Genomic DNA, 23,449 nt, shown 5'->3' with positions numbered 1-23,449 from the left:
TGAGTGAGCTTTGAAGAGCATTGTTTCCGATTTTGTGCATCGTGGGGTGATTGAGGAGAATACAGGAAGTTTGTGCAATAGTCCGATCTTACCCGTGTACAAAAAAGGCGATAATGCTATTCCGTTTCGTTTTATAATTGATTTGCCTGCCATCAATAGAGTTGTCACTCTGCAATTTCCAATTGTGCCTGATGTGACGACGATATTAACTATGATTCCAGCTACTGCTTTCTTCAGTATTCCTATACACAAGGACAGTAGATATTTGTTCGCGTTCACCTTAGGGGGACGTTCGTTCACATTTACTCGTGCACCTCAAGGTTACACAGAGAGTCCTAGCATTTATAGTAGGGCCTTGAAAGAACAGCTTGATACTCTTGAATTACCCCCTACTTGTATGCTGCTTCAGTACGTTGACGACTTGCTTTTAGCAGCAGATTCTGAGAGCTCTTGTAAAGAGGGTACTGTATTGTTGCTCATCCATCTAGCTAAGCATGGTCACAAAGCTTATTATTGTTGCCAGGAGGTCGCCTATTTAGGCTACCTCCTGTCAAAGGAGGGAAGAAGATTGACACCTGAAAGAATAAAACACATTTCTTGCATGTCTGTCCCAAATACACAGAAGGAAGTCAGAGCCTTAATAGGTATGGCTTCTTACTGTAGGTTATGGATCCCGAACTTTTCACTAGTGATAAAACCGATGTTGGCTTTGACGAAGAAGGGGATTTCTTCGCCATTACCATGAAAATCGGAACATCAACAATCATTTTAGCTTCTCAAGACTGCATTATGCTCAGCACCGGTTTTGGGTACACCAAATGACAACAAGGCCTTTGTGTTGTTTGTGCATGAATGTGATGGATGTGCTTTGGCTGTATTAACGCAGGAACATGGAGGGAAGAATAGGCCGTGCGGTTACTACTCCTCCGCCTTTGATCCTGTCGCATGCGCTTTGCCAAGATGTTTGCGAGCTGTCGCTGCTGCTGCCGCTTCTGTAAAGCAGAGTGAGGGAATGGTCCTAGGCCATGATCTAACCCTGATGGTGCCTCACTCTGTAGAAGTTCTATTGGACAAAACCCAAACGCAACACCTCAATTCCGCACGATTGACGAGATATGTATTGATTTTGTTTGCTCCCCACATACAAATTAGGAGGTGTTGTGTTCTTAATCCGGCTGAACTCCTACCTTTCCCCCAAAATACTGTTTGCGGTGATGATGAGTCACATGACTGCCTGTATACTACTGAACAAGAAACAAAGGGCAGAATTGATCTTAAGGACACTCCTTTGGAAAATGCGCAAGGGGAGCTATTTTGTGATGGCTCCTGCTTCAAACCTCCGGATGGTACATCCACAGCTGCTTATGCAGTCACTACATTAAGCACGGTTGTAGAGACCAAGCGAATTACACATAACTCTGCGCAGGCCGCAGAGATTATAGCACTAACCCGAGGTTGTGAGCTTTCCGAAGGGCTAACGGTGAATATATATACTGACAGTCAGTATGCTTTTGGGGTGGCTAACTTTGGAAGACTTTGGTCAGAGAGAGGGTTTCTAACTTCACATGGGACCAAGATTCAGCATGGCCCCCTGATAGTACAATTGCTCTCGGCGCTCGCGCTCCCTAGTCAGTTAGCAATCATGAAATGCACAGCGCACCGCAAGATCACAGATGATGTAGGGAAAGGGAAAGCTTTTGCTGATCAGATAGCCAGACAAACTGCCACGGATCTTCGCACAGAAATGTATGCTCTAAGAAAAAATGTAATGGACGAGGATATTGGGTCTGTGCGGAATATCCAAGCTGATGCCACAATGGAAGAATCTAAGAAATGGGCTGAAGGCTTGGGGAAATTAGATGATGATGGGTGTTGGGTGGACACAGTTGAAGGGAAATGGTTACTTCCTAATGCCTACATAGTCATGATGGTTACTATGGCACACGGTCCCACACATGTGTGTGCTCAACAGATTACGAAAATGTTAGAGAAAGTTTGGGTAAATGAAAAGATTTCAAAAATTGCTCAGCATTATGTCCAAAATTGCATGATTTACCTACAGCACAATGGGGGGAAGGGGACGGTCACTCCAAGGGGTAGCTTTGGGCCTCCTTCTGTCCCATTTGAAGTGATTCATTTTGATTTTATTGAGATGGAGCGGTGCAATAGCTTAAAATATGTCCTTGCGGTCATTTGTGCCTTTAGTAAATGGGTTGAGGCTTTCCATGTCAAAGATGCTACAGCCATGACCACTGCAAACATTATGATAAAAGAGTACTTCCCTCGGTTTGGGTTGCCAAGAGTCATTTGGTCGGACAATGGTCCACATTTTGTTGCTGCTGTAATTTTACAGATATGTACGGCACTACATATTGATAAGCGATTTCATTCGGCTAGACATCCTCAAAGTGCCGGGATGGTAGAGAGACATAACGGTATCCTAAAGAACAAACTTGCTAAGACGTGTGCCGCTACCAAACTAAAATGGCCGGACGCCTTACCGATCGTGTTACTAGCCATGCGCACTACCCCTCAAACTAAGCCTGGGCTCTCTCCATTTGAGGTGGTGATGGGGAGGCCTGCCAATATTTGGGGTCTTCCAAAACCTAAAGCACTGAGAAGTGTTGAGAATGTATTGCTTTCAGACTACTGTAACCAGTTGACTAAAAATCTGTATTTCATTTATCATCAGGTACGATCAGCTTTACCTGTATGCTACGGGGGCCCAGGTCACAACATCCGGCCTGGAAGCTGGGTCCTGGTGAGAGCATACGAGCAGTCCTCTTGCCTCGCGCCTCACTGGCGGGGACCATTTCAGGTCTTGTTGGTCACCCAAACGGCAGTGCGGGTGGCTGGTAAGAAGAACTGGATACACGCAAGGCTAGTCAAGAAACTTCCTCACCCAACGCCGCACGTTACAGAAGAAACAGAACCCCTCACTAACGCTGCAATCGATGATCCTGAAGCCGCTAATAGCACTGTGAGTGTGTCGGAGAACCTCTCTGAGCCCATGGGGTTTGGGGAACCGTCCATTTTGTCTCCACACTCTTTGGAAAAGTCATTTCCGGAAACCATTGCTCCGAATTCTGCAACTTCCGTTGCCTCTGATACGTTTCTTCCCTCAGGAATTGACGTTACCTTATTTCCCAATCAAACAGTACGGGGACCACCAGATATAATCTTCGGCGGAGAAAATAGACCTACGGCACGGTTGGACTGTGCATTCAAACAAAAAAAGGAAAGGATCATCAAGGGCTTGCTTTTGCCCAAATTTGAGAAAGAGGGTTCTGTCGGGTAGGGTTGGGGAAGGACTAAGAAGCCGCGCAACCGGGGGGTCGCCAGCAACGAACATTGGGGTTTCCATCCAAAGACTACGATGCCTGCCACAGCCACTGCCCGTATTGGACTTGTAAATAAGGGGGTGACCAACTTGGACAATGAACAATGTGCCTGGGCCCCGAAAAAACGTATTGCTGTGTTTTCATGATAATAATTGGGATTTTTATAGTAACTGCTTTAGGATTCTGGTACGTCGAGGAGATTTATCCTCTAGAGCCTCTTTTGCCAACTGAAATTGTACCTACTGTTTTTACTCCTTTTGTACATTTGCATACTCTGGCCCTCATTACGACCCTGGCGGAAAGGGGTTTACGCCGGCGTAACCCATGGCGTACCTTTCCGCCCGACTACGAGTTCCCGTAGCGCCATGGTGATTTTTACGCCTGCTTTTTGCAGGCGGAAAAATCCATGGCGCTACGGGACTTGTCGTTAATTACGCCACCGTAATTTACGGTGGCGTAATTAACGCCTTCCCCACTCCCATTATACCCTATGGGGCAAAAATGGGAATGGGGAAGGGTAAATGGGGATTGGGGACTTACCGCCCCGCCAAGGTCGGAATGGGGCGGTAAGTCCGCCAACCCCCATGGCGGAGTTGGCAGCTTTGCGCCATGGACCATGGTGCAAATTGCACCATGGTTCTCCGCCAGGGTCGTAATGAGGCCCTCTGTCACCTAGGGACTCTCAGCATAGACAGAAGTATCACAATAATACTATGATGTTGATTATGAATTCGACACATGCCATTTTTAACAAAACCAATTGTTGGGTCTGCTCGCATTTACTGCAACATGGGGATAAGGGGCTAGGTTGGTATATTCATCCCTTACCTTTGACGACTGCTCTCTTAGAGCACTGTTCTTTGGCCGATGGAATGATAGCTTCTCAGGGAATTTTGATGGAACTAATTTGAATAATTTAGAAAAACGTGTTCTGACTCCCCTGGGATGCTCGCTTTTCACAAATAGGAGTAAACTCAACGTTGCTTCAGTTAGGCCTTCTGATAGACTATGTTGTCCTTTCCAATCTTTGGTTTCCTTTAAAATGGCTCCGATAGGCAATAAGGATGCCGTGCCTCCTTCTTACTCTGTTAACCATAGCCCCGATTCAGTTTCTTTCTGCATACAGAGGAATGGCACCCGGTCAATGGGAGATGTTAAAGGCTGTGCCAATGTTGAAAATTTGACTGGGGAAAACAGACCTTTGTATGTAGGCGAACCTGTCTATTTCGTTTGCAGTAGTGTAGCATTTCCATGGATGCCCAGGGATTGGCAGGGAACCTGTTATTTAGGCATCCTGTTATCTGGGGTATTCATAGCAAGCACTTTGGAAGTTTCAAAGGCTCATCCACGGCGGGACGAGAATGGTGATACCCCCGCACAAGTGATGGGAGATATAGCAAAATCAGTTGTGCCATTTTGGGGGCAGATAGCAAATTCCGAAGACATCGGGAGACTAGCGAGAGTACTGGAGAGAACCATCAACCGGACCACAGATATACTCTATAACATGACATTAGAGCAGAAAGCGAGAAGATTAGTAGCACTCCAGAACCGGATGGCATTAGATGTCATTCTGGCTGAACGTGGTGGAGTATGTAAATTAGTGGTGTCTGCTTGCTGTGTTTTCGTACCAGACTCCTCCCCAACCATTTTCAAAGCAATTCAGAATCTGCACGTTCTTAGCTCAGAAGTGCATGTTCCCGAAGGGAACTGGAATCTTAGTGCTTGGTTTTGGGATTTCTTGCAATCTTGGGGTTGGAAGGTACTTTCAGTTTTGCTGATCATTTTGGGAGTTCTGTTATTCCTTTGTTGTTGTATCCAATGTCAGCCTAGTATATGTTCGATGCTAGGGGGATGTGGTGCTCAGGCGATAGGTACGATAGGGCATAAATTATATACCCCGGATAAAACTTCGAAGGAGTATGTGTTAAAAGAGATCATAGTGAACGACCTGATGGCCATAGATATCTCTGACAGCGATTCAGGGTGTATGGACGATGACGTATGGAGTTACTTGCAAGGAGATCAGAAGAGGTCTTAGCACTTGGCATAGGCCAAAAGGAGGGTTTGTCAAACTGGATATTAAATGATGCCTCCTATTGTAACGATTGTATGTATATTGACCTACGCCAAGTTGCTTAAAACTGTATGCGAATAACTCTCTACGGCAAGGTCTTGACCTTAGAAATTGATGTAGGCCGCCATCTTGAAACAAACGCCATTTTAGGTTCTCTTGCTGTGTAAAAATCACCCTGTACATCAAAATGGTGGACGATGCCATTCCGAACGGACCTAGGTCGACATGACCAACGTACAGCTAATGTATAACTTGCCTACAGGCCACTTGTTAGGGTCGTGAACGGAGACCTTGTCCTTCTGTTGACCTGTGTGTAAATGGATTACCTGTATCAACGGAACTGATCTATCCGCATACTGATGTATATATTAAAAGATTGACCTGGCAGAGACCCTAGACCAGTAATACATTCATGGAATGGTTAACCGCGAAGGGGTTGGACAACAGGCTGGAGAAATGTATATAAGCCTGAATGTCCCAATGTACACTCTCTCACTGAATACATCGAACCCCGTTGAAGTTCGTTGTGTTGTACTGAGGGCCGATAGCTATCCGATCCGTCATTGACTTTGTCATTGCTTGACCTTACAATAAAGTACTTTGTATGTTCCTTTGTAACCGGTGTTTGGTGTGTTTTCTTTGGGTTTCCCGGCCTCATATTATTTTTCTCTTTTCACACATCAATGTACAATCCATGTACAATCATTGCCCTCCTATGGAATGCAAATACAGATGTACAGTACGTTGCAGACAATTCCACTGCAGTAGCACAATATGTCACAGCCTATTTAACCAAAGCTGAGAAAAGAGAGCTGAAAGACCTCTGGGATGACATATCATCAGACAAAACACTGTCACAGAAATTGTAAAGCTTCAGCATAAAAATGCTTTCCGATAGAGAATGTGGCTGCTACGAAGCCGCAGACCGTTTAACCGGCACTGCCTTGTATGGGAAATCTGAAAACATAGTGTGGCTAAGCCTTGGTCCTGCTGCATCAAGAAAAAGAGTTCTCAAATCATAGCAAGACATAGAAACGATAGCCAAAAATGATCCCAACAGCCCAGACATTTTGAGAAACAACTTACTGGACACTTACTTCCCAAACAGGAATACTGCTTTGGAAACCATGTGCCTATACCACATAGCCCAAAACCTCACATACATCATATGAAACTATCATTAAAAACTCCTCAACATAAAGAAATGTATTACATGGCCCCACTGCAACTTTTCAAACCATGGAGAAAGGAACAAGATTTATTGGATACCCATGCCTCCTATGAAGATGCTTTCAATGCGAATGAAAGCTCTATAACAGATACACATTTTATGCAGTACAAAACCATGTTGGACAATGAACGCCAACAAGAAGAAGAACTCCAGGCACAACTAAATATAGACATTCCTGACAGCAGTCAACCTTCTCTAACAGGAAGCCAAGAACCACTTGGAGAGCCACTCATAGCAAATGAGGCAGAAATAGCCATGACTGAAGTAGAAAACAACATGTGTCAGTATGAGCAATCTACAGAAGACTTTGCTATAGTGAAATCACAATTAAACAATGAACAGCATAGCATTTTCCTAGAAGTAACTAAAAATATTGAACATGGTGTGCAGCACAAAAGTAAAACTTGTACCTGTCAAGACTACAAACCTATACTGCTGTATGTAAGTGGTCAAACTGGTTTATGCCAAAGTTTCTTAATAATAATCATCAGTAAGTTCCTCCAGCAATTGACAAACAACAAACTTCCAGCTGTTGTAAGTGCCCCACAGGGTTAGCTGCCTACAACATAGGTGGTGTACACTGGTTGCTAGTCCTTCCAGTAGAATACCAAAACCAAAACAAACTAGACAACTACAAACATTCAGCAGAATCTGCTATGGAACTACGCAGAGTTTTGAAACAAATGAAAATGCTCCTAATAGATGAGGTAAGCATGGTCTCCAACCTAATGTTGGCTTTAGTTCACCTCAGATTGCAATAGGTCCTCAAAACAGAATATGAAGTACTCTTTGGAGGAAAACACATTATTGTTTTCAGAGATCTTCTTCAATTAACACCAGTGAAAGGTGAACCTATTTTTAAAACCTTAGGACACAAACTGTGCTGTAAAACTCTTGGCAGCATAGGACATGTAAATATTTGGCAACATTTCCAATACAAAGTGGTAACTGAAAACATGTGTCAGTCTGCAGACCTCACCTACGCCAACATTTTGAAAAGTATTCAGATTGGTGTACTATCTAAGGAAGCACAGTCTATATTAAATACCAAATGCATCCATGAGCTATACGGCCATACCACATGTGCTACTAATATCATGGAAAAATTAGCACACAGAAATGTAAATAATATGTTCTTGATGCCAACTTTTGCAAGCTGTGCACAATACAATGAAACAATGCTGAAAAAAGAAATGCAACCAATAGTGCAAATTTACTCCACAGACAAACTGGACGTGGACGGTATGACACTACCCATGTGTCAAAAAGCCACAGCATGACACAATACCTTAGAAAACTCTATCTCTAACACAGCTGGTTTAGAGTTAGAGAAAATTTTAAAATTGTGTTTAAACTGTAGAGTGATGCTAAAGCATAACCTTGATGTGGAGCAATGATTAGTTAATGGAGCACTTGGTACAGTTGTTGGCTTCCAAACATACCCATGTGACAACAACTTTCAGTTTGTCAATATTCACTTTGACAATCTTTCAGAAGTTAAAAGGATTGGACGCTCAACAGCCTGAGTCCTTCTTTTCAAAGACATGTATATATGCAGATAACTGTTTTCTCTGTCTCTATCATACGCAGTCACGATTCATAAATCACAAGGTCTTACCCTGGATCCAGCATTGATTGTTATTGGCAGCACAATCTTTAAAGAAGGCATGAGTTATGTAGCACTGTCATACCTACGTACACTTGAAGGAGAATTTCTAGTAAATATTGGTGCAAGTAAAGTCAACGCTGATATTCCTTGCATTGTAGATTACAAAAGACTACTTGCACTTTACACACCCAATCTCAAAATGTACCCTGTTCCTCAAAAAGGGAAACTTTGTAAGAGAAAATGTTTGTACACTCAATTTATACATGATCTCACAACAGTACCTCCAAAGAAATTAAAAGCAGATGGCACTTCATCAATTACCACAATCAAAGAAGGATCTACTGAGAAAAGAATGCATACTGATCTGCACAAACAAAGCCAACCACCTCTTCAAAGAAACTACTTGCACTTCCATCAAATGACTCAGGCACAGAACTGTCTGGTCGATTCAAGTTTTCCAATACAACTGGTGTCTATTGCTATGAAAATGTAGCAATTAATGTTCTATTCCAATTGCCACCAATTGTTGAAAACATTTACTTAAACGTCACAGACTAATTGGGTTTGCAAATGTTAGTCCTTCACAGAAATGCAACAAACAATCCTGACAACACTTACAGTATTTCTGGAATAAGGCAATTGGACTACTGTACAGGAATGGTGGGATTCACTATAAACACACAAGAAGATCCACAAAATCTCTAATGTACTTACTACAAGTACTGGAAAACAAAAACATACTTATAAATGAAATCTTCCAGATTTCATACATGTGGAAACATACATGCACTCTCTGCAGCCATGTGTGGCTGGAACAAGTCCCTAACAAGCGCTTTGTGTATGTATCTATACCTAACTGTGAATCCATTCCATATCAGCAGCTTGTACAAAATGCAAACCATGGCATATTATGTGCTACTTGCAATTCCGATAATCGTTCCACCTTAAAGATACAGTCACATAGCGAATACATAATAGTAATGCTTTTGCCTTACAATGCAGATGGTACCAAAAACAACTGCAAGCTAACTGACTTCACACATGGGCAAGTATCATTTGGCAAGAAAACCTTCACAATAGTAGGCATAATCTACCATGCAGGCACCACAACAAATGCAGGTCACTATACTGCATACATTAAAAAGAAAAGTGGATGGATTGAATGTGATGATACTTCCATTACTCTGAAACAGAGATTACCAGAAAATCTTGCAAACGCCTACTAGTACGCTTACTAGTACGAGTATGAGCATCTACAAAATGTCCTCAATACACTTTAAAACCACAAACTGGTAGAATACGGCAACAGCTATCTAACAGTGAAATTGTACATCCACCAACAAGAAAAAAAATGCTTGTAAACATACCGTGCAGAAGTGAAAAACTGTAAACAGTTAGAATACAGCAACTGGTATCTAACTGCAACCACAGTACTGAAATATAAGTGTTTCTGAGGAAACCATGCAACATGTACTACGTGTAAAGATACCCTCAAACAACTTTGAAATTATCAACAGTTAGAATACGCCAACAGGTATCACATTTGTGATGTCATATTTGATGTCCTTGGTGTTAGTCTTAGCAGTGCACGGTGGTGGCATGAGTTATGGTTGCTTAGCTTACCATAACTGGTGAATTTCAGCAGGTTTTCGGTTTTACTTGGACCCATAACGTCTCTTTAACAAAGTTTTTTTCACTGAATTTCATAGGTTTTTAGTACCGCAACTTAACCATAACGTCCCTTTAAAAAAAAATGTTTTACTGAATTTCATAGGTTTTTAGTAGCGCAACTTAACCATAATGTTCCTGTAACAAAGTTTTTTCACTGAATATACATATAGATAATATAAATTTGATAAATGTTTACTAGGATTCCCTTAGTCTATATCCATATAACATAGAACTTAATGAACCCCCTAGCTGTGCTAGTGGTTCTAATGTCTGAGGACCATGCGCATGTCTACGAACGGACGTGGTCAACAGCAACACTATCCAAAAACTCAGGGGGTATCTTACATTGTTGTATCATGCAATAAAAACACTGAACATGTTCATAAAGCAGCAAATAAATACATTACATTCAATAATAAATAAGAAGTGCAAACTGTATATGTAAGACACCAAACATCCAATTACATAGCATATGCAATATAATGGAATATACCAAAACAAAATAAATATGCCTCCAACAGAATTACCTCACAGAAACTGAACAGCAAAAAGCAACAGCACACCTACGCAGCACTAACAGCAAAACATAGCAAGGAACTAGTGAGTATACTACATTTATTGTACATATATTTATAAACATTTTGTATTAGGTACACTAAAAGTTATATTTTTTTAATTTTTACACAGAAATGTCTAGTACTTTGGAATGGCTGGAAGAAAATGTTCCTTAGGATGAAATGAGTGAAAACAGTGATACTAATGGCAGACACTACACTTCTCTATAGAAACCAATTAGTAACCATTAGTTTATGTGTACTGAAGGCAAGCGTCCCCACACAGCACGATCCTCCCCGCAGTGAGAGACAATAAAGGACTCTCCCAAGATGGGAATAAGGCCAAGACAGAGTGCGGGTGAGCGTAAATGGGAGTTTATCAATCAGAATAGGGCATGCAAAGGACTCTGCAAACTCCGAGAGCGCTCTGTCTGACAATAGCAAAGACAGGCGTATATATTTACAAAAAACATCATAAGAACCTACACACTATAGGGGGCACAAGTTCATGGGGATTGGGTGGCGACGACTAACTATAGGTGCTGCTGTGATGTGGTTGGCTTTGGCTGGAAGACGTCACTGGGCAGCCTCGTGGGTTGGGCTGGGCCTGGCCGGGTGGCGGAGTTCATCCAGGCGGTGTGGTGGGGCCATCGTGGCCAGTGGCAGAGATGAATGTCTTTTCCTGACTTGTTAGCCCTAAGCCCTACACACCGCAGTCATTCAAACATTCTGGTATTATTTTCTTTAGTAAATCTTTCGATAGGTTATACAACAGGTTAATGCAACACAGGAGGAATGCACCTTGTGAGGGGACTGGAGGCAATACGTCAGGGCATGGTTACCAGTGTCCTGTTGACCGGGGCCATAGGTCGTGGGGCTAAGCTTCGGGGCCTGGGACGGGCGGTACATGCCTTTCTGCCTTGTTAGAAGTTGTTATGGATGTTGCGCTGTGTGTTGTCAAAGTGTTGGGTGTCTTGATTGCACAGGGCCATAAGTCTGCGATGGTCTGGTGGGTTGTGAGGTTTACGAGGGGGCGCGTGTGTTCAGGCAGAGGTTTACGGCTGTGTTGTAAATAATGCAGGTGGCGGGTGGCGGCTTTGGGTGCTACAGAGGGGGTTACAAATCTTTGAAGCGGCTCCAGTCTGGTTGGGGGAGGTAAAGCAGTGCTGCGCGGCCTCTGCTCTCATGCCTTGGCAGCCTTCGCAGGGTGGGAGGGGGAATGGCCTTGCACGTATTTCACAAAGGTATCTCCCTCGTGTGTTGCCGAATTAGGTAAAAACATCACAAACATTTGAACACTCTTATAATACTTATCCAGCGTAATACAAAACATGCATTTAAGCTTTGCTGGATGTGTCTCGATTATACCCAGTCTGAACACCTTATTCATACATTATGTTTTAACAAGTACAGTATTTAGTTATATGCATATATATTTGCAGTAAGTGAGGTAGAGTTAGGATTGGAGGAGAACATAGAAAGTAACCCGCCACTGTTCGTGACGGTGGTGGCACATGTGCGGCCTGGACATGCACACATGACATGCCCTTCCCATGCATTCTTCACATAGGCTCTTTGTATGGTTACATTCGTTTTCTTGTTGTCCTCTAGCAGCATTAGTTCAGTTATGGTACGAGCCCATGGGGTGTAAGTTTTCCAGTCATGCACGTAACAACCAGATTCCTGGTGCGTGCCGTTATTATTAGTACCCAACTGCAATGGTACATGCTCCCCATCGCTTATATCATGGGGGCATGATCTCTTGTAATTATACATCTTACAGGCTTCTGTAATATAAGGGATTTTTATGAGAGGAAAGCATTCCTTGCAAGTAGTCTCAACATTAATATACAAATATTGTCTGGCATGTGACGACCATTTTACTGTTCTTTTCATTTGCCTAGGCCTGCTGGCCGGGTCATGCTGGGAGCGATGATACGATACACTGCGGGAGGTGAACTGTTACAATGTTAGTGTATTAGACTAGCTCATGTCCGTCTGGTTCGTGGGAACGTGCTCGCAGCGGATCTACCAGGGTGCTGCGGCAACAAGGATGACTGAAACCCTCCAAGGGTGGGGGCCGTGCTACAGTGCGCTGAGCTCACACCATCTTTGCCAGACAAAATGGTTTCTAGGCCTAGCTAAATTTTAATACGTGTGGGCAATTAATACGTGCGTGCAATGTCTCCAGTGGGTGAGCCCTCCACCACCTGGGCCTGGGTGGCATGAGGGGACGCCCAAGAGAGCCATAGTCCTCACCTGGGGAGAAAGTGCAGGCGAGGGGGGTCATCTTGGACCAGTCCTCCCCTACATTTCCTCCCTTTCGTTACTAAAGTAACGAATTCTTTAAATCTTCTATCCTCCTACATTCTGCCTCGTCCATCACCGCCTCATCCCATGCCGGAGTTCCTTTGATGGGCATCCATGCTCTGCACACTGCTCTTAAGCTCTCACCTCTCCGGGCATATTCATCTGGGGTACACGTTAGATATATGCACCCACCATCTGCTTCTAAATCTACCCAAACTTCCTCATACCATTCTAGTATACGGGGCTCTTTGATGGTGGTGTGCCACAACTTATCTACAATATCTTTATCGTGGTATATGGGCACCAGTTGGTACCTGGGCGAATTATCTATCCCTGTTTGTACTTGTGCTTCTTGCATTTTTTTTATTGTACCGTGTGAGTTGCCCATTGTCACCATCATCATTGCACCATTTGGTACTGCGTTAGCACATACTCGAAGACCCACCTGGCACAGGCAAAAAAGTAGAAGGAGGAACACAACAGCTGGTATTAAAAATTTCACAGTTGTTCCAAGCCATGAGGGAACCCAGGAGAAGATGTTGTCGAACCATGTACTCGCTTCTGCTCCGCCTTCCATTTTCATTTTTTCTCCTAGGTTGTGGACTGCTTCAATCACATGGGACAGGGAGCCATTCTCTGCGTCTTCAGAAGGTACGAAAGTGCAGCAGGCACTTCCTATTTTTCGGCAAACACCACCGTCCATCGCCGTCAACAGGTCCAGAACATACCTGTTTTGCATGGTCATTAGTCGTAAAGCTCTTAGTTCAACTTTGATAATATTGAATCCTTCTTCAGTGTCGTTCGCCAGCTGAATCAATTCCCAGCGTGTTATCTGGAGCCATTTTGCGTTTGCCCGCGCTTGGACACTTGAGACGAGTGAGGCAAAAAATGTTTCTGCTGAGCTGAATAATCGATATTTGTCTGGGATCTGAGCCAATAGTTCTGATGATGCCTTTGATATGTAATTTGATGCTCGCCTGTTACGGGTCAGCACTTCTTCCTTGTTTCCAGAAGACAGGACATATATTTGTGTCTCTGCAGTTGGTTGAGCCACACTCTGCATGCGTTCCTGTGTCCCATCGACGTGGCTTTCTGGTATCACCATTAGGGCTGAGTGCAGAGTGGCCATTGAGCAACTGCCACTCCATGACTGGGGGAGGTGTAGGTATGCCTGTTTGCCGCACACCCAGTACGTGTCCATCAGGGCCGCTGTCCCTTTTCTTAGGTCTGGGATGGTGAGGGTCTTGTTGCAGTTCTTGTTTGTTCCCATGGGGGTTCTCCCTTCTCCTTTAAAGCATAGTTTATAGTCCATTTCGCTCTGCAGTTTGAACGGCTTTTCAATGGCAGTTACCCAAGTTAGCTTTGAAATGTGTTCTCTCCATACTGGTGTACATGTTTCCTCTATCCACTGCAATTTATCCGGTGCCACACCTCTTAGTGCTTCCGCTTTGCGCAGTACTTCTTCATCCTTCCGCTTGTTGTCAGAAAAAAGTGTCCCTCCTATCACAAAAAATGGTTCTTTCAAACATACTACCCCTGCCGTTTTTGGGTAACACGTTTTCTCGTTCTGCAGCATTTGAAAAGTCACTTCGTGTGCCTGGAAGGTGTTCTTAATCCTGCACAGCGTGAGATGAAGGAGACATTGGGCATCCACAATAGGCAACTCTTTGGGTAACAACACTTTGGGTGTACCTGATGCATGGGGGATGAGGGAACAGACATAACAGCTCTCGTTTGTTGTCTGTTTAGCTGTGGCACTCATGTCTGCATACCACTTATTTGTTTGATGGGGGTGTCGTGGGTCTTCCATCTCATCTAGACCTAGCCCATAGTACTCATCGTACTTTCTCCTCCCTGCTTCTCTCTTTCGTCTGTTGTTCTTGTTGCTCATGTACTTCCCACCCCCCTGGGCAGTAGACAAACTAGACCCCCCTTTCTCATTCCCGCCCCCCTTGACCCATTCATCATATAATATTTCGTGCATTTCTAGTAGCTTTTCGTCTTCTTTCCTGACGTTATCTGGCATATTGTTTTCTGGGGTGGGGGCAAGCTGGCTGGTGGGGGTGTTATATAACCATGATATGGCAGACGGGTTTCGGTCATTGAGACTGTGGGCATTGTAAGTGGATACCCCTGGTGGAGACACTGTGTTGCTCTGTATTCCACCTTGTGGCTTTTCTCTTTGTGAGGTCACAACACTGGATGGTGTGGTATGATACCCCCACACAAGTTTAGTTCCGTCCCATATCAAAAAATCACCTTCCCTGGTATTGACACCTGCAGTTGTATCGGGCCCGGTGGTACTGTTAATTGGTCCAGTAGTGTTATTACTCCCTCCCCCCTCGTACATCTCGATAGAGATGAACGCTATAAACCAATATGTAACCAAGCCAAACATTATCATAAAAAACAATGTGATGCATACTGATAATCCACACTCATACGAATATCTACATCTCTCATATACTAATTCTCTCATTCTACTAATTCTATCCGCTGCAGGCTGCTCATTAGATGCCATGGAAGCTCCTGTTTGAGATATAAAAGTGCATTAAGTGCATGCATGTAAACGTTTTGTTGGCACCATCTGTGCCAATACATTTGACGGGGAATGGAAGCGGGTGGGGATGTGGGGGAGGGGTATTCACAGACAAGGTTATATAGAAGTTGTAACAGTATTATTTCATTAATTATATACCACTCAACAAGATATAAAAAAAAAGGAAATCTCACACACACTCTATTTTTTTTTTTTTTTTGTAATATCCTTGTCAGTCATTATTTCATTAAATTCCAGTGCTGACATTATTCCATTCAGGTCCAGTGCTGACACACACACTCACGCAAGTCGATATTTAGACATCCTACTCATTTGCATTGTTTGCTTTTGTCTGTGCCTCCTCCTCTATCTCCTCGTGTACATCGCTGTATGCTTTTCGTACGTCGGTTAAGTGCACCCAGTACCTCAAGCCTTTCACCTTTACTGCCGTGGGCGTGCAAAATATTACTTCGTATGGGCCATGGAATCGTGGTGCATTCCACCGACGCACGAAGCTTCTGACATAAATTGAGTCGCCTGGCATTAGCTGTAGCTGTTGCTTTGGCTCCGTGACGAATCCTGTTACATTTCCCTCTTCTCTAGTGAAGGGTGGGGACAGTTGCTTCGATATTACGCGCGCTGCCCTTGTTAATTTTCTTAGGTAGTCTGTGAACTCATCTCCCAATATTGCGGCGCTTCTGTGACCATCTGAGTGTTCACGCAGTGGAGAGTGTGCTGTGTTCATTCGTCTCCCAGTCACGATCTCGTGTGGGGACAAATGGTGGTCTTTACTTGGTTGATTTCTCAACTCAAATAGTGCCAGGGGTAGACAGTAAATCCAATTTTTCTTTAATGAGAAGCATAGTTTTGATAACCTGCCCTTTAACAGGCCGTTCATCTTTTCCACTACGCCATTACTTTGTGGATGATAAATCGAACACAATTTATGTTTTATACCCAATAACGTGGTAACTTCCTTGAAAAGTTCATTCACAAAGTGAGAGCCGTTGTCTGAGCGAATTACGTCACAAATTCCCCAGCGCGGGAACACTTCCCTTAATAGGAACTTGGCGGCGCTTTTGGCATCAGGTCGCGCACATGGTCCCGCTTCCACCCACCTTGAAAATGGGCACACGACCACGATCATGTACCGCGAGCCATTACACCTTTCCCCCATGTCTGCATAATCTATATGCAGTTCTCTGAAGGGGCCAATGGGTTTTGGAATTGTTCCCCGGAGTGTGCGTAATGTCATTCCTGAGTTGTATATTTGGCATGTTGTACATTCCATTGCCAATCGGGACACATGCTCCTGGAGACAGGGCACAAACCATTCTTCCTGTATTTCTGCTGCAATGTGCTGTTTAGTGTTATGTGCTGGGAAGTGCAGCTGTTGAAATGCAACTTCTAGTAACTGCAGTGGCATTACCACTTTCCCTGAGTTATTTTGCCGCCATAGTAGGTCTGTTCCTGATTGGCTGCATCCCCGTTTTGTCCATGTCAATTTTTCTTCTGCACTCGCTCCTTGCTGTAATTCTAGTATTTGTGATAAGGACATCATGTTGTACCCTTCTGACAGTTCTTCGGTTGTTGTGGTCTTGATCATAAACTCACCTGTGTCGTATTTCTGAAAATAGGAAGCCTCCTTGGCGGCAGCGTCCGCTGCCGCGTTCCCTAAAGACACAACGTCTGTGTTGGCTGTATGGGCCTGGCACTTCACTATTGCTACAGCAGTAGGGTTTTGTAGGGCCTCAATTAATTCTTTTAACAATTCTGCATGCTGCACTGGTGTTCCGTCTGCCCGTCTGAATCCCCTACGGCCCCATCTTGCTAGACCTCCATGTACTGTCGTTGTCATGTACGCTGAGTCTGTGTATATTGTTACTGCACAGCCTTTCGCTGCATGTAGTGCTTCTATGAGCGCAATCAGTTCTGCTGCCTGTGCAGAGTAATGCTACGGGAGGCGGTACTGTACTAATGTTTCAAACTCACCTTCCTCTAATCTCACTACCGCCATGCCGACGTGTTTTTCTCCCGTGTCCATATCAATTGATGCGGACCCATCCACAAAGTACACTTCCCCCTCGCTGAGAGCGTTTTCACACACCACAGTGTCATCCCCCCCTTCTCCTGTGTGGGTTGCGCAGTCGTAATTTTGCATATCCTCTAATGTGCACGCTTCTGTAATGAATGTGGCGGGGTTCACTGTTTTACATCTCACTATGTGGATGTTGGCGCTGGACAATATGATCTCGTATGCTGTTGCCCGCTGTGTGGTCAGTGTGCTTTTCGATCTTTCAAGTATTGCAAATAATGAGTGTTCCACAAACAATGTCACAGGACATCCCATTACTATTGTGGCACTTTTCTCAATCGCGAATGCGGCTGCTGCGAGTGATTGTTCGCACGCGAAATGACCCTTCATCACGGCATCCAAAGTACCACTATAGTACGCCAGGGGCTTGTGTCCTAAGGATGTTTTTTGTGTTAGTACTGCTGTCATAAGTGTTCCTTTGCAATGGGAAAATAGGTAAAATTCGTGTCCATAATCAGGGTTTGCTAGTACTGGAGCGCTTGAAATTAGCTCTTTCAGTGATTGAAACGATATGCTCATTTCTTCTGACCATTTTATTTTTCCATTCTCCTGTTGTGCTTCTTTGAGTGCTTGTAGGAGGGGCCTGGTGTATGCTGCATAGTCTAGTATCCATGCTCGGCAATAATTGCACATCCCCAAAAATTTCTGCATGTCTTTCACTGTCGTGGGCTCTCCTACTGACCTTATTGCCTCCACCCTGTCAGGAATTATTCTCTTTCCATCTTTTGATATGAGCTGTCCCAGGTATAGGACCTCAGTCAAGCAATACTGTAGCTTCTCCTTGTCTACCTTGTATCCTTTGTTGGCTAGTAAAGTCAGGAGTGTTGTTGAATCTTTTCTACATGTCGCTTCGTCTTGTGCACACACCAATAAATCATCCACGTACTGAATAATCGTACTCTCTACTGATAGGTTTCCCAAGTCTTCATGCAATATGCGGTTGAATATGCTCGGGCTCTCACAGTATCCCTGTGGCAGTCTGCAATGTTCATATCTTCTTCCCCCCAGTGTGAACGCTGTAAGATATCTACTCTCTTCAGCCAGGGGTATTGAGAAAAATGCGTTTTTCAGGTCTACTACTGTAAAATGTGATGCTGCTTTTGGGATGCTGCATAGTATTGACGCAGGGTTCGGGACTAGAGGGAACTCTTTCTGTATTACATCATTGAGGGGGCGTAAGTCCTGTATCATCCTCCAAGACCCCCCTTTCGCTTTTTTGATTGGATAAATACATGTGTTACATGGTGAGTTTGAAGGCACTATTATCCCTTGTGCTAGTAGTGCATTTATAGTTTCTTTTATCCCTTCTTCAGCCTCACGGGACAGTGGATATTGTTTGACTCGGGGTAAGGTAGCTCCTTGTTTTAGTTTTATTATCACAGGTTGTACTCCATGCAACAGCCCTACATCATGGGGGCCTGTTGTCCATAAATTGTTTGGTACTAACCTCATGTCGTCATCAAAAAATGACGGTGGTTTTCCTACCATTGCCATTAATTGGACGGGGATCTCTCTGGCTTGGATCAAAATGTCACAGGGCATCGCTATTTCCATTACTATCTCACCATCTGCTTCTGTGTCTAAAAAGAGATCCTCATCTGTTACTTCGCATAGGGCGAGGTTTGCGTTTGTACACAGTACGGTGCGCCACTCACATCCTTCTCTGCCCATTCCAATCACAGCGATCCGTTTCGTTGATACCTGCACAGCGTGCAAATCCAACGACACCACTGATCCTGGTGCTGCATTTGGACACACTATGGGGCGGAAGAGGAATTCTGCTGAAATCCTCCAATCCATGTTTTTTAGCTCTGGGACTATAAGGGCCAAAGTCTTTAGCCCTGCAATAAACATCTCTTCCTTTTGTGGCAGCCCTCGTATTTCCTGTGTGGTTGTGTAGGCTTGCACTACTAACATTGCACGCAAGGGGCATATCCCGGGTGTGGAACACACTATTCCTCCTTCGGTAAATGATATGGTCATGTTAAGTTTACTCATAAGGTCCCTTCCCAGCAAATTTATCGGGGACTGTTCATAATACAGTAAGGGTGCTTTTACAGTCTTGCCCCCTATGGTTACATCCAAAGCTTCTGTGTAAGGAACTTCAATTACAGCCCCAGAGAACCCCTGCGTCTCTAACTTCCTGTTAGATAACGGGAACCGGCCCTCCCTGACACATGATTTCTCCGCTCCCGAATCAACCATGAATATAAATTGCCTGTCTCCTATCTGCGCCCCCACCAATGGTTCCTCTGCTGCACTGTGGGTGGTAGATAGAACTGGACACGCAAGTGTTCTCTGTGGGCTGTCCTATGCGGGGTGTCTCATCGCCCCCCCTTCATTAAATACGTTACCTGAGACCACTGACATGCCGTTGTAAGGTGCTGGTGCGGGGGCCCCGTTAGCTGCTGTCGCGAAAGGGTTGCCTGGTGTATATTGCATGCTGTCGTTGTTAGGCATGTTTTGTGGGTGGTTCTGTGTTCTATACTGGGGTCCCTGTTGCTGGCTCGTGTTACCCTGGCTTGGGTCTCTCAGTTGCTGTTGTCCCATCGGAAGGCCATATGGGCTTCCCGGGTGGGGATGGCCATACTGTTCCACCTCCTGGAACCCGTTGTTTTGTCTACTTCTGCACTCCCTGGAGTAATGCCCCCATCGCCCACAGTTCCAGCAACTCCCCTGAGGGCCCCTGGGACCCTGCCATCCACTTCCTCCCATTCCCCCGTACCCCTGTGGTCCACCTCCTCTTCGGCTCCTGTACCCACCTCGTCCCCCTCGAGGGGTCCACTCTTGCCACTGCGGACCTCCACCCTGCTCCTGCTCGTTCCACTGCCGCTGTCCTGTTCCCGCCCAATTAGTTGCCATCCTTCCTTGTATTGCTATCAGCCCCTCCTCCTCTTCTTCTCCCTCCCTGCTGTGTGGGAGCGCGGCTACTGCTGCTGCAACCTTCACTAACTTTGTCTGCACCAACTTCGCCTCGTCTGCCAATCTTTTCTGCGCCACCTCCTTCTCCCTTTCCTTGATTCGTTTACAATGGTGTACTATTATGCTCTGAATTTCCGGCCATCCCTTTGCTTCTATACCTGCTATTTTGTCAAGCGCCTTCTGCACTTCCTTTGGGAGCCCCCTTTTTATAATGAAGTAAAATAGAGATGTCGATTGATACCAGGGCGTGCCCGTTTCCGCTCTCCACATCTCTTGGACCCGAAAAATGTAATCCATAGCCTCCTCCCCGTCATTCATTGCACACTGCATCACGGACTGTAAGTCAGGTGTGTCGGGAAATGTTTCGCGTAAGGCGTCCCACACCCTAGCCCGCACTGTGTTAAAGGAGGCCCCATCATGGCGGTCACAGTCTAATGTTACTCCCGGGAAACCGGCTTTAACCCATACTCTTTCAGCCTGGTCGCCCACCGCTGATACGAGCAGACTTTTCACATCTCCTACAGCTAGGGGTACCCCAGCTGTATGTTTTTCGAAGGCGTATATCCACTTACTTGCCCCTCCTGATAACGGGGGCAATAGCTTTAATAAATTAGCTTTATCCATCTGTGCCCATGGGATATAGTTAGGCCTCCCTCCTCCCCTATGTATCAACGGGAGCTGTAGCTTTCCTTTCGTTGTTGCATCCGGACCCGTTTTGGCTGCTGATGTTCCCAGTGATGCCATCTTCCCCACTCTGTTCCTCAGTCGCCCCGCCCACTCATCATCTAGGGTTCTCATAGAACATGCACCTTCCTCCCCCTCGCTTCCCCCTCCTATTGCCATACTTAACCTGTCGCTTTCGTCTAGCTCTTCTCTAATATCACATAGTAATTCCTCTCTAAGTCCCCCAAGCCTTTCTTCGTTACCACCATCTTCCTCTCGGGTCCCTACTTCTATTATTCGCGTTGGTTCTTCCTCAATCCTAAACAGGATCTCGCCCTTTTTCCACCCCTCTTCGGGCCTTCTGCTTTCATCCGATGCTCTAGACGTACGTCCAGCTCTAGTTGTATCCAGTGCTGTTCGTTCGCATATGTTTTTTATCCTCGAGAGCTCATCTTTTGCTATCGACAGTCTTGATTCTAGATCATCTGTGAGTTTCTCTATGTCCACCCTTTGTGTACCCGCCTGGCCTCGCTCCCTTGTACTTTCATATGGTGGGGGGGCAGTGGGCCGGTGGGGTGTAGTAGTTGTCGGGGGAGGTACATACGTTGGATCACTGTATCCTTCCGCGGCTACGGGTTTCTTTAATATCGGGTATAAACTTATTACCTCTACTGGTGGCGCTACACCTGGCAATTCTTTGATATCTTTCTGTAACATCAGTGGATTGTCTGTAGTAGATGGGAGATCAGGATTTGATGCTGGCGCTTTAGGCGGTGGTACCTCTTCAAATAACCGCCAAAGATCTAATATTTCCCTCCTATTCTGCAGCTGTTTCCCTCGGTATTTCAAGAAAATGCACGTCATTACCGTATCTAGAATGCTTTTGTCAAATGATCCTCCCTCTGGCCATAACTGGGTAGCCCTTCTCCTTTCAACTCGGTTACCCATTGGTCGTGATATTTCTTAATCCGCTCCGCGTACCCTGGAAGATTTTTACAAATATGTAATAAGGGTGTTTCAGCCCCCATCTCTGTGTCCTCCTAGTGCTTATGTGTCGCTGTGTGTGTCTACAGCTACAATGTGAATGTAGTATCGATATTATTTTTTCGTATTCTATTTCACATTCAATGTTATGCTCGGTTGGGCTCTCCCTCCCTTGACTGCACAACACGGAACAGACTGTACACAGTTGCTAATTTGTTCTCTTTGGGGGACACATACAACAGCAACCCATCATTTATTTTGACAACATCAACCCGGAAATCAAAAGACACCCACTCACGTCACTGTCTCAACGTTGCCTTCAAGAAGTTTTATCCGGTCACACTTACCATGACCATTTAACAATTATACATTTATAGCCGTTTTACACATTCGCAACATCAAAGTCGTCCCTTGACACATACGAGGTGCACACACCTCTTGGTAACACTCAGTACACCATTCACGCTGCCCTCCCTTTCCTCCCTAGCCGGCTGTCCCTGTCTATCTTACTTAGCGCATATGCATATATTTATAGGTTTTAACCTGCTCTTCCCCCTCTAGTAGGACCCTTGTTCTCTTACTTTTCTCCCAAGTTCGTGCTAATTCCGTTTTTATTCTCCCTCTACCCCTAAAGAAAAAAGAATAAGAAGTAGTAGCGATCACTAATATATTCTCAGTGCCCCCTTTTGCTGAACACTTTTATCTTGTATTTCACTTCGTCATATATTCCCAGCACTAGTCAATATAGCACTATGCGGCGCCGCCTTCCACCCCCTTTCGGAGCTAGGTTCCCGTCACTTCTATCTCTTATTCACCTCGTAATCCTAATGGCCATATGCAAAGAAAAAGAAAGGAAATTTTAGAATAATCTTTTAGTGTCTCTTCGTATCCCCTTTTCGTTCCCTGTCCTACACTTCTCTCCCCGCTCCCTTTACAATCGCTCACACTCAGTACTCACGTGCCCGTCTTGAACCGATAGTCTCCGAAACTGGGTCCGTCCAGGCAGTGTCGCCGTCAGCTCAACAGTCAGCCCCGACTCCGGCGAGCGGTACTCAAAGGGGATTTTTCAACCGGGATCCCGTACCCTTTCTCTATTGAGTGCGCACTTCTTAGTGTACCGGTCGCCGTTGGCGGGCAGCCTCCCGGAGCCGGCTCACCGTGCGTATCCCTTTTCGACCGGAGATTCTCGTGCCAAAAGGGGACGGTTATAATGGGTTTAGGAAGAAATAAAATCACGCTATCGGGTCACCACTGAAGGCAAGCGTCCCCACACAGCACGATCCTCCCCGCAGTGAGAGACAATAAAGGACTCTCCCAAGATGGGAATAAGGCCAAGACAGAGTGCGGGTGAGCGTAAATGGGAGTTTATCAATCAGAATAGGGCATGCAAAGGACTCTGCAAACTCCGAGAGCGCTCTGTCTGACAATAGCAAAGACAGGCGTATATATTTAC

Source organism: Ambystoma mexicanum, chromosome 4p (genome assembly GCF_040938575.1).
Source record: "Ambystoma mexicanum isolate Mex_15411 chromosome 4p, UKY_AmexF1_1, whole genome shotgun sequence".
In the NCBI taxonomy this organism is placed as follows: Eukaryota; Metazoa; Chordata; class Amphibia; order Caudata; family Ambystomatidae; genus Ambystoma; species Ambystoma mexicanum.
The sequence above is the reverse complement of the archived record's forward strand: the minus strand, read 5'-3'. Positions refer to the sequence as shown.